Source organism: Symphalangus syndactylus, chromosome 23 (assembly GCF_028878055.3).
Source record: "Symphalangus syndactylus isolate Jambi chromosome 23, NHGRI_mSymSyn1-v2.1_pri, whole genome shotgun sequence".
Lineage (NCBI taxonomy): Eukaryota > Metazoa > Chordata > Mammalia > Primates > Hylobatidae > Symphalangus > Symphalangus syndactylus.
The window spans coordinates 26,472,265-26,489,286 of record NC_072445.2 but is presented as its reverse complement, the minus strand read 5'-3'; the positions used below and the strand labels follow the sequence as shown (position 1 = coordinate 26,489,286).

The 17,022-nt window shown below is 40.6% G+C and overlaps 1 protein-coding gene across 8 annotated transcripts in view; it reads left to right on the top strand.

The window, feature by feature from the left end:
- ELOVL5 (ELOVL fatty acid elongase 5) overlaps nucleotides 1-17,022 on the top strand; it is an 85,676-nt gene that overhangs the window by 20,421 nt on the left and 48,233 nt on the right. Inside the window, exon 1 of one of the 8 annotated variants that reach the window (XM_063632658.1) lies at nucleotides 13,593-13,741. The exons of the other annotated variants lie outside the window; for them this stretch is intronic. The gene's annotated coding sequence lies outside the window, so the exon portion shown is untranslated. Of the gene's footprint in view, nucleotides 1-13,592; nucleotides 13,742-17,022 lie in introns of those variants that run through there. 8 annotated transcript variants of the gene reach the window in all.

Genomic DNA, 17,022 nt, shown 5'->3' with positions numbered 1-17,022 from the left:
AACAGAACTCCTGAAAAGGGCCTGGGGACTTTCAGGGATGTTTGGACTACTCTTTGGGAATCCATGTAATAGGTCCTGTTTATTTGCTTTTTTTTTTTTGAGATAGAGTCTCACTCTTTCACCCAGGCTGGTGTGCAGTGGCATGATCTTGGCTCCCTGCAAGCTCCGTGTCCCAGGTTCACGCCATTCTCTGGCCTCAGCCTCCCGAGTAGCTGGGACTACAGGTGCCCGCCACCACGCCCGGCTAATTTTTTTGTATTTTTTTAGTAGAGATGGGTTTTCACCATGTTAGCCAGGATGGTCTCGATCTCCTGACCTCATGATCCACCTGCCTTGGCCTCCCAAAGTGCTGGGATTACAGGCTTGAGCTACCGCGCCTGGCCATTTATTGCATTTTTAAAGGACCACCCTTCTACTTAGTTATAAAAACATTTTTCCTTCTTGCTTCAGCAGCCATTGCCTCCTGTTTCCTTCTGCCTAAATAAATTTCGTGTTTTATGCCACAGGCTCTATGTGTGTCACCTTCACATGTGAACTTCACCAGGTGGGCTGGTTTTGGTTTTTTATCAAATGAACATATCTGTAAGGTACTTTTTGTAGATAGGACAGTATTTAAAAGCAAGCTTACGTCCTCTTAACAACACTGGTAGCTTGCTTTAGTGCTCTATGGGAAGGCTGTAGTGGTCAGTTTTTAAAATAAAAACCCAAAACAGCAAGGAGTAAATGAAGAGATTAAAGTCTCAGTGTAGCATTAATAGCTTTTTAGATGTTCATTTTATTTTTTTAATTCATCTCTTTCTCTTTGCTATCTATACATTACAGTATTTAGGCTTCCAGCCTAGCAACCTTTTGGAATAGTTTTAAAATAGCTGATTTCTTTTTTGTTCCTGTCTCTTGGATAGATACTGCTTGACCTTTTTTTAACTGTTGATTTTGGATAATGCCTTTGTTTTAATAAAAAATTGCTGCATCATGTCCCACATCTCCATCTTGTTTTATGTAACCATTTAACCTTTAATTCTATGTGTTACAAAAAGATTTCCTCTGGCCTTTTTTGTATGATGTCAGATCAACTAGAGCTCTACTTTAGGGGCTGTAAATAGAGCATCAGCCTTCTCTTGATTTTACTCTAAGGAATTCTTTTAAGATTTTTATAACCTCAGATTCTTTGATACCTGAATCAGGTATCAGTACAGTTGAGCTACTGTATTTCCAGATGCTCAGATTTTTTTTTAATGGGATATATTTTGCACTATCCAATATAGAAGTCACTACTAGTGTTTGAGCATTTGAAATGTGGTTAATGCAACTAAGAAACAGAATTTTTAGTTTTTCATTTCAGTTTACTTAAATAGCTATTTGTGCCCTTGTCTGTCTCATTGGGCAGTGCAATGCCAAAGGTATCTGGCAGTTTCTTTTTAAATTTGTAGGTTCATTCATTCATTTTAACAAGAGTGTTTTTTTATGTGTGGTAGCCGATAGGTTTTTTACTATCTGTGGTTGTCTTATTGCTGGAAACGGAACTAGAAGGGTATAGGAGGTGGAAAAGCGGAGGCTATTGATAATTGGCTGACTTTTATGAGGTCTTGGGATCGTTGTAAATGAGATTTGAGGGAAAATAAAGTTCAGGGAAGGATTTTTAGGTTGAACACTGGAGCTGATTTGTCAGCAGAAAAAAAGGATCCAGTCGAGACAGGAAATGGAAGGTAAAAGGCAAATGGGAGATGAATAAATTCTTGAAAGAAATGGGAAAAGATCCAGAGTATAAGCAGAGCGATGGAAAGATACTCTATGAATTGGGAGGATGAAGAGGGACTTTTTAAAAAGTTATTTGAAATTTTTCAATTGAAGTGTAATTTACATAATATAAAATTAGCCATTTTTAAACGTTCAACTCAGTGGCATTTAGTACATCCACAGTGTTGTTTGCCACAGTCACCTCTAATTCCAAAACATTTTCACATCCCCAAAGGAGACCACTGCCAGTTAGCAGCCACTTGCCATTCTCTCCTCTCCTGAGCCCCTGACAACCACCCATCTGTTTCTGTCTCTGTAGATTTGCCTGTTCTGAATATTTCCTATAAATGAAATCATACAATATGTGACCTCTTGTATCTGGCTTCTCTCACTTAGCATAATGTTTTCAAGTTTCATCCACCCCTGTTGTAGCGTGTGAAGAGTGACCACTGAAGGAGGAGAACTTTTAAGGGATTCATAGGGACTGTCCAGATCTCAGCAAAACCATCAATTCTGCTTGTTGGATTTACCTAGCAGTGAGGCGCCACAGGGGTAGGTTGGGCATCAGGAGTGTTTGTGACTGTAGGTTCCAGCCTGAGCAAGGAGGGTGGGGACAAAGGTCTGCTTTGGTGATGGCAGACTGCCTGCTAGGGAAGGCAGACAGGAGGAGTGGGTGGATAGAAACTTGTCATAAGAGGGAGCAGAATATCCTGTTTCAAAGGATTTGGGTCCATTTGGGGTCCTCAGTTAGAGAATGCGTGTGGAAACATGAGCTCATCTAAAGTAGAGTCATCTCATCTATTTGTACGTCAGCGTCACCCATAACTGTCTGCTGCAGTAGTGGTGGACACACAGTTTCTAAAGTTGCAAGCAAGGTGAAAAGTTCTGTAATCTTGCCCTGCTGGGTAATGGTGCCAAGTGCCTGATGTGAGTGCCTCCTGCTCTGCTGGAAGCAAGGTGAGGGAAAGCAGACCTTGGGTTTTTTCTGCTTTCTCATGAAGGCCAGTATGGCTGAGTCACTGTACTTGCTGGTGCCTAGGGCAAAACTGCTTTCCAGGCTGCTTTTCAGCCTCACAGTCATCCCACAGATACATAATGCCTCAAGGACTTAGATGTTAACCACAGGTTAAATAATTTGTATTTGGGATATGATTAGAATGTACACAGAGGGACCTAACCTAGTCTGGGGCTCTGCAGGAGGAATCAGGGAAGATTTCTTTGGTGTGCACAGATAGAGGGGAAGCGGGACAGGTGGGTAAGGGAGCTTTCCCTGCTTGGGAGCTGCCAGAGTCGAGGACACACTGCAGAACGTGAAAAGGAAACGGGTGGGGTTGGGGGCAGTGAGCAAGAGGAGAGGGCAGAAGTTGGGCTAGGGAAAGCAGGTGTGGGCCTGGGTGTGAAAGGGGCTCTAAGCCAAGTGAGGGATTGTAGGCTGTATCCAGAGAGCAAGGCGACAAAAAGCTTCAGGCAAGAGTGGCCCCACTGATTTTGGTGGTTAAAAAGAACTCAGGTGCAATGTGGAGGTGGATAGAAGGAGGCAAGAATGAGTGCCTGAAAGCCAGCTGGGAGTCCACAGGAAAGAAAATGGGCCTTGGTGGTGCAGCCAGGAAGACGTGGATATTTATAAGATGCTCAAGATGATAGCTTCAACAGGCTAAGAGATGACTGAGTTATTCTGATACCCTACCCTTTCTGTCTACTGTATCCTTTCACACCTCCATATCTCTTCATGCTGTGCCTTCTGCTTGAAATATCCACCAACCATTCTGCTTTCTAGGCCTTCCACCCTGCAAAGTCCTTAATAACCTGGCCAAATGCCACTTGCATGAAGTCTTCCCTGATGCTCTGTCCAGAGTTAATTCATTTAACAAATATTTATGGAGCATCCGCGTTTTAATGTGCCTTAAATCATTGCCAACTTGGTTTTCTGGTCGAGTGGAATGTTTAACACATGCCAGCCAATTAACATGGCTGCTTAATAAAGTTGAGGTAAAATTTGAGACACTTCTCAGGCCTACCAAGTGTCACAATTCTTCCCAGATTGTGGCAGCGCACTCCTGCCTCCACTTCTTGAGTAGCAATTTCCTTATTTCTTTCCCCTGCTCCTTGGCCTACCCAAACCTACCAGTCTCTTAAGTGACAGTGGAAGACCCCTTCCTCTGGTGAAGCCTCTCCCTTTGTCCCAAGCCTGGATCTCCCTCCTGAGCAAAGCCCTCAGCCCTATGACTCTGTCTCTGACTGGGTGCTAGTGGGAAATTAACTTTTCATGTGAGTCTAGTTTCGGTCATTCAGAAACTCTCTCGAGACTCCATCCAGAAGAGTGCTTATGAATACTTGACAGGCATAAATATCTACAGGGTGCGGTATCCCATCACCTTCATGGTGTTCCATAAATGATAGGTAAGATGCGGGCACTTTTTTAGAAAACGACATTTGGACATAAGTATCAGATATTTGGCTTACGACACAGTTGGGTATCTTAAGCCTAGAAGTTATGTTTTAGATTGAAGAATCATACATGATTCTCTTTGGCTGTATTTATCCATAAATTGTCCTGTCCTTGGGTAGGACATCTAGACACATGTGAAGTGGTCATTAGTAAACTGAGTGTGAAACGTGGCATTTTGGAGAATAAATTGTGAAGCAACCTCCCTGAAAACTTACCAGTAGGATAGGACATTCATGTTAGCGAGTGGACTTAGGGTGCTGGGCATAGTCAGGGAGACCAGGTGACTTTTAGCACAGTGCTTTTCTACCTTGTTTCAGTCTAGATGGAACAGGGTTATCAGTGTCCAGAAAAGAAGTCTTTGGCTTCGGGTTAATTTGTACGCCACAGCCATTGAAGAGAGTGGGGTACTTATTTATATGCAATATCACCCTAGGCCTTTTCTAGTGTTTGCATATCATCTCTCTGCAAGTTTATTCTGTCAAACCTCAAGCTAATTCTTTTCCTTTTTGATACACTTTGGAGATGAAGAAATTCTGATTTTTTTTGGTATGATAGCCCATTCCTCTGCTTTCTCTCCAAACTAAGACTAAGTAGTTATCCCAGAGTCATTGTTATAGACCAGTGTTCTGCCCTCCTTCCTGATTCTATTTCCCTTTTTTTTGAGACAGGATCTCCCTCTTGTCACCAGGCTGGAATGCAGTGGTGCCATCTTGGCTCACTGCAGCCTCACCTCATGGGCTCAAGCCATCCTCCTGCCTCAGCCTCCAGAGTAGGTGGGACCACAGGCACACACCACCACACCCAGCTAATTTTCCTATATTTTGTAGAGGTGGGGTTTCTCCATGTTGCCCAGGCTGGTCTCAAACTCCTGGGCTCAAACGATCTGCCTGCCTTGGCCTCCCAAAGTGTTGGGATTACAGCTGTGAGCCACTGTGCCTGGTCCCCAATTCTTTTAACTCTATTTAATCCATGTTTTTAAATGTTATTTTTATTTATATAAACTTACGTAATCCATTCCCGTAGATAGAGATCTGTAACTGTTTTTCTTTTTTTTTTTTTTTTTTTTTTTTTTTTGAGGCAGAGTCTCATTCTGTCTCTCAGGCTGGAGTGCAATAGCACAATCTCAGCTCACTGCAACCTCCGCCTTCCAAGTTAAAGCAATTCTCCTGCTTCAGCCTCCTGAGTAGCTGGGATTACAAGCGTGTGCCACCATGCCAGGCTAGGTTTTGTATTTTTAATAGGGACAAGGTTTCACTATGTTGACCAGGCTGGTCTTGAACTCCTGACCTCAAGTGATCAGCCTGCCTCAGTCTCCCAAAGTGCTAGGATTACAGGCGTGAGCCATAACTGATTTTCTTAAATTCTGCATATCCATATTTTAAAAGGGATATGGGAAAACCTTATTACTTATCCTGGCTTTAGAAACTGACTAATATTGGGCCGGGTGCAGTGGCCCATGCCTGTAATCCCAGTACTTTGGGAGGCCGAGGCGGATGGATCACCTGAGGTCGGGAGTTCGAGACCAGCCTGACCAACATGGAGAAACCCCATCTCTACTAAAAATGTAAAAATTAACCAGGTGTGGTGGCGGGCGCCTGTAATCCCAGCTACTCGGGAGGCTGAGGCAGGGGAATCGCTTGAACTCGGGAGGTGGAGGTTGCGGTGAGCCGAGATCACGCCACTGCCTTTCAGCCTGGGCAACAAGAGCAAAACTCCGTCTCAAAAAAAAAAAAAAAAAAAAAAGCTGGCCAGTATTGGACATGGTAGAGCCGTTTCTCATTCCATGAAGTTTCTATTTGAGACTTTTTTAGTCATAGCTTCACTGAGATCATGTTGTCACTGTATTTGCTTTTATGTCATGTCTAGGCAGGCCTACTTACCTGAGAATTAACATGACCTCGTTTATCCTGTTTCTAGGATGCCAAAATCTGATGATTCATTTGAATGGGGAAGAAAAACCAAATTAAGTGTCACATAAACATTGTAATTAATGTAACTATTGACTCACTGACATTCTATTTTTTACACCATTGTCTTGGTGTTAGATTGTCTTGGACATAAACTGTTCCTCACCTAAATCTTAGACTACTACTTGGGACCCAGTAGTGTGTTACAGGTATCTGTAGATTGCTAGTTTGATGCATTTTTGTATTTTCCTAACAGTTAAATTTAATCTCAATGTGATTGACAGTTAAAAATGCAGGTTGTGGAGCCAACATCCAGGGTTTGAATCCCATTTTCCAACAAGTGCAGGCTCGGTAACTGAGCTTACTGAGAAGATTAAATTAAATAGTGCATGTGAAGTGCGTGGTACGATGCTTAGCACACATTAAGTGTTCAATGTTAGCTACTATGATTATTATCCGTGGTGTGTTTTCTATTTTTAATGGTGTTATGGTCCTGAAGCAAGGGACTCAATAAAGGAAGAATATTATGGTTTCATAATGAAATCCTCTTAACTCATTAGTGAAGCATTACAATCTGTAATGATGCAAGCTTTGTTTGATGCTGTAACAAATTAGGCCAGAGTTAATGCCGTTTCCTGTTAAACCTTGGATAGCTTATCTTAGTACTTGACCAATGTTTTGCTGGTGGAGTCTTCTTTTTCAGTGTGACATAGTTCCCAGATAGTGGGCTGGTTGTCCTCGTGAGGATTTTAACGCCCAGGTTAGGAGTTGGTTGATTCTAAATGGAAGCTGTTGTGTTTTATGCTGTTCGTTTATTCTAGGTGTGGTGATGGAGCCGAAAAGTGTAGGCAAGAGGACTCTTTGGGGTTTCTCATTTGTGTCCTGTGACATGAGTATGAAATCTCTCTGTGAGCAAGTAAAAATATTTTTCCAACTGCTCACTTAGTGCCTCCACATGGGATTGGAAAAATCAAGCTGTTTTATGCTGCTTTATTGATAATAATACTAATAACATAAACCAAATTTGGCTGACTCAGCTACTGATTAGCAAAAATAGCCTGTCTTCTGCCAAATGTTGTATATATAATTAAAAAAACAACTGGAAGAGTCTTCTTACTTTAAGTTCTTAAATACTTTAAAAATTTGCCTTTTTTAAAGGTAGTTTTGTGCCTCTCTCACCAGAAGTGAATTTTCCATTATTTACAGGGTTCCTGTAAAGCTGTGGATGGGTTTGTAGATTCAGTTTTTTAAATGACAGTCCATGTCCCCAGACAGAATAGATATTTAACAAATGCTTGAACTGTGCTTTTTAAAATCCATATTTGTTCTCAAGGATTGCTGTTGTTCATGTGAAGCATAATACTTCTTAGAGGTTTTAAAAATTGGCAACTAGACTTAGCTCCTTGGTTTGAGGGGGAGTTTTTGTGGAATGCAGACAGTTCTATTTACTATGTACTAATAACCTGAGAGAAAGAAAGGCTCCTAACATAGGTGACCTGTTAACAAATACCAGCTTATGTTCACAAATTAATCCTTAGGCAAGCAGAGCATACACACAATTTGCCATTTCACTTTTCTCTTACCAGTGTCAGCCGAAATGGCTCTTTACACAAATTTTCAGTGTATATAGTGTTTATTTATTCAGCTGTTGGGATTTCTGTATGATTTATATTTCTGACATACTAGTATAGTGTTTTACATTAGACTAAATTAATGAAAAATTTTTTTCTTCATGAGATTGTCCAGTTATGGCAATGGTGCAGTTATATAGGCTGTTTACATAGACCTTGCAAGTGGGAACATTAATACATAAAAATGTTTTGAAAAGGAATTTTGCAATGCATTCTAAGACTCTTCAACCTAATTGGCCAATTTCTGGGAGTCTCACCCATGGAAATACTTTAATATACAGCTAAAGTTTTATGTGTAAAGATGTTTATTGCAGTATTATTTGAAAATAGTGAAACCTTGGAAACATTAAATGTCTAATATTGGAGGAATAAATAAAAGTATTTATATAAATGTTGCTTCAGAAGTCAAATTAGGTTCATGAAAATGATTACTGGCAGCCTTCGTGCAGGTAAATGATCCAAATGCGGAACTGTGGGTGGTGATGCACATGATACTTGCAGGACTGACCCTGCTTGTGCGATTTAACCTCTTGTCACAGGTAACGTTATTTGGAAATGTCTCTGCAGTACACATCCTCTTGGGTATGGCATGGACTGTCAACTCCGAGTATGACCTCTTGCTTTATACCCAACAGAACATCTTACATAAGGAAGAAGGCAGGGATCTCTTGTCTGGTGATTATCACAAGCATGGATGAGCTTCTGCAGCAGTTCATCAAAGAATCCAGTTGGTGGAAGGATTCAGTTGGCTGTTGCCATTGTAATTGCTCTTTCCCTATTTTTCTCATGGGTCTCCATATACATAAATGAGAGGTGATCCTTCTGGCCACCTTACTGCAAGACAATAGTTTAAACGAATTCAAGAATCCTGTTTTTAAAGTGAATATTTTCAATCATTTAAAAAAAATAAACATTGGGATAATAAGCCGGTTTCTTAGGAGTTAATTTCTGGTAATCACAGCAAATACTAGAGGTGATTTGTTTTTTCAGTCCTAAGAACTTTTTAAGGCTGCCTGCAATTCAATATATGATTGGGTGGGACTAGTAAGAGGTGGGGCCTGATATCTGTGGAAGGAAGCCTTTTCTACTATGCTATGTCCTAGCATAGTAGAAAAGACACTGGAACAAAAGTTAAGAAATGTGGGGTTTTGGCCGGGCATGGTGGCTAACACCTGTGATCCCAGCACTTTGGGAGGCCGAGGTGGGTGGATCACGAGGTCAGGAGATCGAGACCACAGTGAAACCCCGTCTCCACTAAAAATACAAAAAATTAGCCGGGCGCTGTGGTGGGCGCTTGTAGTCCCAGCTACTTGGAGGCTGAGGCAGGAGAATGGCGTGAACCCCGGAGGAGGAGCTTGCAGTGAGCCGAGATCGCGCCACTGCACTCCAGCCTGGGCAACAGAGCACAACTGCGTCTCAAAAAAAAAAAAAAGAGATGTGGGGTTGTTTTGTTTTGTTTTTGAGACAGAGTCTCATTCTGTCACCCAGGCTGGAGTGCAGTGGTGCGATCTTGGCTTACTGCAACCTCTGCCTCCTGGGTTCAGGTGATTCTTGTGCCTCAGGCTCCTGAGTAGCAGGAATTACAGGTGTGCACCACCACACCCAGCTAATTTTTTTTATTTTTAGTAGAGACAGGGTTTTGCCACATTGGCCAGGCTGGTCTCAAACTTCTGGGCTCAAGGGATTCAGACTGCCTCAGCCTCCCAAAGTGGTGGGATTACAGGCATGAGCCACTGCACCTGGCCAGAAATATGAGTTATAATCAATCTAGCTTCATCTCTATGTGACTTGGGCAAATATATAAACCTGGTAGATTCATAGGATTAAAACCAAACCTTCATCTTACTTACACATTTCCAAGGATCAAACCAGATAGTATGAGAGTACTCTGAAAATATAAAGTGTTTACAAAGATGACAAAGGGCTGCACACAATTAAAATAGAGGAGGAGAGCAGGGTTTGAGTAATATATTGAAATAGGAGTTCAAGAGAGGGCCCTAGCCCTGAACTGATCTCATTATACTGAACCAGCACAGTGCAGTGAACTAAATGAGAACTCCAGATGATAAAGGAATTTGGGACCAATCAAGAAGGAAATAGGGAATATTAATTATATTCTAAATGAGAAATAAAGCCAACATCCATACACATTTTTTAAAACTGAATGTCTAAAGTGACCCTGGGGAGGAGAGCATTTTAGAGCTGCACTCTCAGTTATGGTACCTAGTAGCCATGTTGCCCCTGAGCACTGGAAATGTGGCTATAATGACTGAGAAAGTTTCTAATTTTTTGTTGATTTTCAACTATTAAAACTTTTAAGTGTTTGAAACAACTTGAGTATGTGAATCCACTTTCGCAGTTGCGCATCTTATGAGCTCTAAATGCAGATCAGATATTTCCTTTTTCTTTTTTTTGAGATGGAGTCTCACTCTGTCGCCCAGGCTGGAGTGCAGTGACGGGATCTCAGCTCACTGCAAGCTCCGCCTTCCAGGTTCACGCCATTATCCTGCCTCAGCCTCCCAAGTGGCTGGGACTACAGGTGCCCACCACTGCGCCCAGCTAATTTTTTGTATTTTTAGTAGAGACGGGGTTTCACCGTGGTCTCGATCTCCTGACGTCATGATCCGCCCGCCACTGCCTCCCAAAGTGCTGGGATTACAGGCGTGAGCCACCACGCCCAGCCTGCAAATCAGATACTTCCAGTGAAAATTAAGTGTCCACATGAGTGGACTATAAATGTAAAATATTAGATTTTAAAGACATAGTGCAAAAGGAATGTAAAGTATTTTTATGTTGCTTACATGTTGAAATGATAATATTTTAGATGTATTGGGTTAAATCAAATATACTATTAAAGTTGAAAAAAGGAAAATAACTGCTTTAGTGTTGAAATTTAAGCTTACGAGTATGTGCTTTTTTGTTTTATTTTATTTTTATGTTTTTGAGACAGGGTCTCGATTTTTTGCCCAGGCTGGAGTGCAGTGGTGCAGTCACAGCTCACTGCAGCCAACACCGCCTGGGCTCAAGCCATCCTCTCACCTCAGCCTCCTGAGTAGCTGCGGCCATAGGTGTGCACCACCACTCCCAGCTAATTTTTTGTAGTTTTTGTAGAGATGGGGTGGGGTGTCACCGTTTTGCCCAGGCTGGAAGTATGTGCTTTTTTAAAGTGTAGAAAAAGGTAGAAGAAATAAAATTATGTTTACTTATGTAAATATATTTACGTAAATTTGTATATGCTAATAGCAAAGCTCCATGCTAAATGCTGTACATGAACCATCTCATCTGATTAGGTATTCGTGTTCTTCGCATTTGAAGAGAATATTCCAGGTGAGGAGATTGAGGTTTTCAGACATGTACTCACCCAAGATCACTCCACTTAATTATAGATGGTAGAAGGGTTAACGTGGATTCAGCTACACTCTTGGTAGCTTTTTGTTTTTACTTCAAAATGAAATAAATATTTTTTCTCTACTTTCCATATTTTCTATAGTAAACATCATTTTACTATAGAAAAAAATTTATTGTAACGTGGGGAGGCAGTAGAATGTAGTGGTTCAAAGAGTAGGCTCTGGAGTCAGTTGGCCTCCTCTCAGTGTAACCTTGGACAGGTGACAGTGGCTGTCTGCCTGGGTGTACTCATCTGTGAGAGGGCTGGCATGAGGACTGAGATTATCCTTGTAAATATACAGCAGAAAGACTGGCACATAGTAAGGATGGAGTGAGTGTTAGTTGCTATTAGCATTATTATGTTCTGCAAAGAAAAGGACTTGAAAATAAGGGGGAAAAACCCATCATTTGAAATAGTGGGCTGGATTAGGTTTTTAAATGGTTATCTGGTTCTCTTGGAGAGACGTTAATGGGATGAGAGAAATCACTTCGGAAATCTTCCTTATAAGCATTCAGTCATTAGCAGACCATTTAGTGAAGGAAATAGCAATTTGCTAAATAATTCAACCTCCTGAAGTGTGTAGTTCATGTTTGAGCATAGCTGGCTTAATGTTTTCTTAGGACAGCAGGAATACATAAGTCCCTAAACAAATGTGTGGGTTAGGTCCTAGCTTAAGGATGAACTTCTTAACATTTAACACTATGAACTTAATGTACAATTTATCTTTCTTATTTTTCCCTGTAAGAGAACATGTCAGTAAGTGAATTTCCACTAACTTGCACTCCACTAATTCAAACTATATGACATGCTTCCTAATCGAACAGGTTATGAAACATACACATCAGACTATAATCAATTTATTAATAAAATTAGTAAAGTGGTGAAGTTCTAGGTGAACAGAACTTTCCGTATTCTCTTCTTGCAGTCTGCTTGCCACCCCTCCACACACCCACAGCCCTCATGCTTCCTCACTCACTACGTGGCACCCCCCTCCAGCGTGAGAAACCAAAAACTTGGACTCCCTCACCTTGCCCACCCTGGACATCTCTCCCATGTGACCCCTGCATTCCCTCTCCTGCTGTGCCTTTGGAGGGCCCCCATCTCTCATCTGGACTCTTGCAGTCCTTTTTTAACCAACCTGATGCTGATCTCACCCTGTTTTCAGCCTCTCGCCCCCACTGTCATCCCGTCTTTACCAACCCCCAGTTTAAAAACAAACTCTGGAGCTCTTACCTCCTCCAGCATCGTTTTTCACTTTTTCACCTTTTCACCTCTGCCTTCTGTCTGATCCCTACTAGCAAGCCTTAAATATTACTCTCCTTGCAGAGCTCCACCTGACCCACTGGTCCCCATACAGAATTGACTGCTCTGTATTAATCCCCCCACCTCTACCCATCCTTTTCTCCTGTACGTACTTTGTCATGGTACATAGATCACTTTATTACAGTTATTTACTGTTTCTCCTTCCCTTGCTAGAGACTTTTGACCTCTCTGAAGGCAGATTTGTAGTCTTGTGGATTTCTGTGTCTCCAGTGCCTGTGACAGTGTGTTAAATGTATGTTTGATGAATGTGTGCTTCTGATGATGATAAAAATAGCTGCCACGAATTGAGGCGTTTGTGCATTATGCCAAGTACTTCATACAATTTTATTATCTCATTTAATCCTCACAGCAACTCCATGAGGTATAAGCATTATTGTCCCCATGTTTATGAGTTGGGAAACTGAAGTCTATATAGTTTTAGCAGCTTACCCAAGGTAATATTACAGTGTATGCTATTACAGTATAGTTTCAGATCCTGGAGAACTCTAACTGAAATTATACATATTACAGATTATATCTTTCTCATAGAAATGATGAGAATCTAGTCCTATTGCTGCCACTTCATTATGAGTTAAGTAGTTTAGGGCTGGTCTGGAGATCTGTCCACCACTGACAGCTAGGGTTTTTAACTTGGGGACTACTGGGATTTGGGGGACCCTGTAAATGTCAGTCAGTTTAATCCAAACTCTCTGTCATTTTGAGATGGAGAGAATTTCCCTTTTGCTTTAATCAGATTTTCACAATTGATATGGAACCCCTGGAAGTTTAAGAACAACTAATGTAACATTTCTCCAAAAAATCATTTTCCAAAGGCCAGATGACTAATTTACAATAGTACAACCCTTTCATAAAGTGAAGATTATGTGTTTTGATAACTTGACTATATGAATGAAAATGATTCACCTTAGAGACTAGGTTTTTTAAAAGTGTCAATTTTCTTTAGACTCTGTAAACAGTTATTCGTTTATCTCTTAAATGGAAAACTGCCTCTCTGTTACGGACCGAAGGTTTGTGTCCCCCCACTCTCAATTCGTATTTTGAAACCCTAACCCCCAAAGTGATGCTATTAGAAGGGTGGGGCCTTTGGGAGGTAATTAAGTTTAAATGAGTTCATGAGGGTGGAGTCCCTATGATGGGATTAATATTTTTATAGGAGGAAGAGGGACCAGTACTCTCTCTACCCGTCCCCATGTCCCCAAGTCCCCAGGAGGATACAGCCATCTGAAGCTAGGAAGAGGACCCTTACCAGGAGCCTAATTTGCTGGCACCTTGATCGTGGACTTCCTAGTCTCCAGAACCCTGAGAAGTAAGTGTTGTTTAATCTAGCAGCATGTGGTATTTTCTTTATAGCAGCACAAGCTGGCCAAGACCCTCTCCTTTTCTTCTCCAACCCAGTTGCAATTTATTAAATTGTTCATGTATATGAAAAAAAATCATTGGAGAAAAACGTAATACATTTTAAACATGTCACTGCTTCTGTAGTTACATTAATTTTCTTCAAATAATTGTTTTCATTGGATTTTGCATAGGAAATATGTGATAGCTTTTCCAAATCAAAGTAGGATAGTATGTACTATTTTATATCCATCCCCTAGCTCCTGACCAGTAAAATATTCTTGCCTTTCAAGGGTGGGTGTGTGTTAAGCTGTTGTTAATTTGTGCTGATTTTTTTTTCTTTTTAATTTTATTTTTTTCACTCAAATTATGACATAAGACATCAATTTCTGTGTTTTGAAATGAACCGAAAATATGGGTCATGACTGGAGGAATAGCTAGATTTCTGAGCTGAAGGGAAAGGACCAGGTTCTCTGTCCCTACCACTTGCCGTAGTGCCTTACACATTTGGTGCTCAGTGAAGGCATATTGCTAAAAGATTATATATGCCATTTTACTGTCTCAGTTCTTTTCCTAAAATTTTCACATGATTGACTTCTCCAGTAATGCATTTCTATAATTTCTATACAGGAGTAGGTATTTGTTTCTCCTTCACTCTGTCCTTAATTTTCATTTTGGAACCTGTTGGTGTCTCTCCCTTGGTGTTCTGGCTGTAGGTGGGCACCTAATTGACTTCATGTTAATTTGATCACTGGCTTTCCTTCATTTTGTTACAGCTAAATGGCTCTATGACAGCCTAGAGTTGAATTTTGGTACTTGCAGAGAATTGAAATGAAGGAAAAATCACATTAGCCAGTCAGAATATTCAGTTACATTAACGTGACTTGCTAAAATCCTTGCAGTTCCACTAAAATGTAATCACCTTAGGACCCAATTCTCAGTATTTCACCTTTAGTGATTATCAAGGAGGTTTTAAACACAGTGGCTCATTTGTTGAATGTAGCACTTGGTGAAAAGAGGAAAAGCATTGCCAAGAAGAGATCTAATCTTGCTGGATAATTTCCAAGGAGGGTTACAGAAGACCGTCACCTCAGCCTTTTCTGGGAAACATCCACTGTGCTCTGAAGAGCTGTGGGGGTTGAACAGCTCTTTGCTGATGGCAGGCAGCAAAAAGCCCAGAGCAGAGCACAAGCGTGGTGGCATCACTCTTCAGTAAGCTATGCTCACATAGTGACTGCACGTTGTAAAAGTGCTGCTTAACCCTTTTTTGCTTCTCAGTGCATTGACAAGAAAATGATCCAAAAGATGGAAGAAAGCACAGGTTTTTTGTTTTTATAATATGGTAAACTTTTATTATTTTTCATTTTCAAAAACATCTGGAATCTGACAGTCTAAAACTAAGTTTTTAGCCAGGCATGGTGGCTCATGCCTGTAATCCCAGCACTTCGGGAGGCTGAGGCAAGAGGATTGCTTGAGTCCAGGAGTTCAAGACCAGCCTGGGCAACATAGCGAGACTCCTTCTCTACATTTTTTTTTTTAATTAGCTGGGAATGGTGGCACATGCCTGTAGTCCCAAGCTACTCAGGAGGCTGAGGTGGGAGGATTGCAAGAGCCCGGGAGGTAGAGGCTGCAGTGAGCCATCATTGTGCCACTGCACTCTAGCCTGGGAGACAGAGTGATGACGTATCTTAGAAATGAAATAAAACTAAGTTTTCTATGTACCATGTATTAGAAAGGAAAATGGCAAGGAAACTCATTGCAGGAACTTATATAAAGCAGTAGAGTCATAATAAATTTATAAACTTTTATCCCAATTATCTGTGCCTGCTCATCTACAGTAGTGTAAAGTGAGATTTGGCATTTATAATTCTGACTCTGAGATACCTCAAGATCACAAAATGCCTCTGAGTCATCAAAGATTACATTTTAATCAGGAGGATTTTATTTGGTATCTTTCATGATTTTCTTATTGTTTGACAGCGGGCCTCTTTGTGAGATGTATGATTCCTTGAAGTTAATTAGATCATTGGGTTGATCAAAACAGTATCCCCATCACCCGAGTAGTCTGGATAAGAAAATGTTTACTGAGAAGCTTCATCAGACCACTGTGAAAATGAGTAGTTGAAACACCAGCATTTAGGTAAAGCCTTAAACTTTTGTGAATGGAGTCATAGTTCAGACTATTCCTTTCCAACATAAACCTTCCTTTACAGTTACAGGTGCCAAAAAAGTCACCACCACATGTGATTGGGTTGGGGAAGCTGATTGAATTTTTAAAAAATCAAATGCTCAGCCTTGTTGGTTTTTCTCATGGTCGTAGATTTTTTTAAAAAATTGAACTTTTTGAGAGAATTGTAGATTCATACTCAGTTGTAAGAAATAATACAGAGATCCCAAGTACTCTTTACCCTGTTTCCCCCAGTGGTAACATTGTACAGGACTGCAGCACAATATCACAGCCAGCATACTGACATTAGTACAGTCCAGATACATAACATTTCTGTCAGCACATGTGGCCTTTATAACCACATCCTCTTCCATCCTGCCTTCACACCTTCTGTAACCCCAGGCAATTTGTTAATCTCTTTTCCATCTTTATAGTTCTATCATTTCAGAAGTGTTTTATAAATGGATGGCCCTTTTCACTTAGCTTAATTCTTTAGAGATTCATTCCGGTTGTTTTATGTATCACATTTGTTCTTTATTGCTGAGTAATGTTCCATGGTGTGGATATACCATGGTTTGTTTTAACAATTCACCTGTTGGAGAGTATCTTGGTTGTTTCTAGTTTTTAGCTATTATGAATAAAGCTGCTGTGAACATTCGTGTACAGGTTTTTATGTGAACATAAAGTTTTCATTTCTCTAAAATAAGTGCCCAATAGCTTCATTTGAATTATGGCATGATATTTAATTATATTCCTATACTATAATTTCTGTAGCAGAAGGTTACTTCTAGGTTACGGAAGGTTTCATCTAGAAGGTTACTTCTAGATGGATACTTGAAGGCTAACCACCTTTCAGTTTTTGTTACAAATATCACTGATGACAATCATAAGTCAATCTTAGTGCACGTCTGCTTTTATTTCCTTATTGTAGATTGCTAGAAGTGGGCTTGAGTGTATACAATATTAAACCTTTTTTTAAAGTACCTTTCCTTTTCTTAAAGTTATTTTTAATTTTTAAGTATATCTAATTCTAGAGCAATGTCATTACCTTAGAAAGAAACATCATAAACAGTATCAGTCACTTC